This window comes from Bidens hawaiensis, unplaced genomic scaffold (genome assembly GCF_021521415.1).
Source record: "Bidens hawaiensis isolate Kalapana, Puna unplaced genomic scaffold, B.hawaiensis_p1.1 tig00029317_1, whole genome shotgun sequence".
NCBI classification, from domain to species: domain Eukaryota; kingdom Viridiplantae; phylum Streptophyta; class Magnoliopsida; order Asterales; family Asteraceae; genus Bidens; species Bidens hawaiensis.
Window position 1 is genome coordinate 279,267 of NW_027494844.1, and position 1,411 is coordinate 280,677.

The 1,411-nt window shown below is 37.2% G+C and overlaps 1 pseudogene; it reads right to left on the reverse strand.

Moving 5' to 3' along the window:
• Positions 1-241: 241 nt before the first annotated feature.
• Positions 242-1,385, reverse strand: LOC143578672 (17,18-epoxy-17-hydroxycur-19-ene N-malonyltransferase-like; annotated as a pseudogene).
• Positions 1,386-1,411: the final 26 nt, after the last annotated feature.

Here is a 1,411-nt window from a genome sequence, read left to right on the forward strand (position 1 = left end):
AGCATTGTCTTAAATATTTTATTTTCTTATATGTTAATGTTTTTATTATATTTTAACTTGATGAATTAATTTTGTTTGGTTTTAACGCTCAAACTTTACCAATGTTGTCTATTTCGTAACAAACGCAGTAGGTATTGACCGAATTCGTGTAGATTGATCATCGTAACGCTTGTGTTTTACCAACGCCCCGGTTTCAACGATGGGTTTTACAGGCTGCGTTGCGCCGGATAGAAAAACTAGTTTTGAATAAATGAAGATCAAACTGCTTATTTTGGTAATTTTCCTTCTACATTTTTTACTTTGTGATTAAAAATGATTATTAAAACAAGCACAAACTGATTTAATTTGTATTTGAAAAGATCACACTTACATTCCATAAACTGCTGAATTTGTTCCTACCTTTTTATGTAGATGGTAACATATGTAGTTTAATCATCAAGAAATTCAAGCGGGCTAGAGTTGACTGTCGCATATGACAAAAGCTCATTATCTGTCTCGAATATCTCCATCTCATTGGAAGTCAATGTTACCGTGGCTTCAACACCACCGCCTTTAACGTATCATTCAAAGCCACTATCCTCGTGAATCCTGCGTTCATGTCATAGAACCATACAGGTGTTCCCCATCCGAAATCAATCTTGTAAATTCCATGATTTTGTAGGCTAGTAACGGACAGACATCTATCTCCTTCCTCTGTAATATCCATCACATCCTTTAACCTGTTTAAGATACCATTGTATACATCATGCCCCTTTTCACCTTTTTTAGAGTCGATGTGATCCGAGTTAATTTTGGCTATTGATTCCCTAATTTCACCCATCAACTTTGGCAGTCCTAGTTGACTATCTAGAAAACAAATCCCAGTGGCAATTTGAATAAGGTTTCCAATTGATTCATAGGGCAAAGGCGGTGAAGCCTTGCACGTAAATTCACATATGACAACAAAGCATGTGGTGTTTGTGGGTGGACAGGTTTTACGGCTAATGATGCTTTGCAGCAGCCTTCCATATTAGGGCAGATGTGGCCTCCATTCGAGTTGGACCTCTTTTTGAAGTGTAGATAACCGCTTGGTCCTTAAGGGAAGCTATAGCCGTAGAATCAAACACAAATCTTTTTGTACTAACTGATTTGGTATTCATAAACTTGGAAGGTCAAGAATAGTTAAGGTTATGATTATTGGGAAACACCTTAGAAGCCACAAAACTAGGGAAAACTTGTTGTGGTGAACCCCTTGTAGCCGCAGCCCACGCTTTCATAAAGAAGAAATATGTATTGCCATCAAAGAGCTTGTGTGTCACACTAGTTGAAAGGCCAATCCCACCACATTTGAAAACATTAACCTGACGAATGACATATGTAGATAGAAATTTTATATGCACATGCATGGTGATACACCAATCAATAATAGACT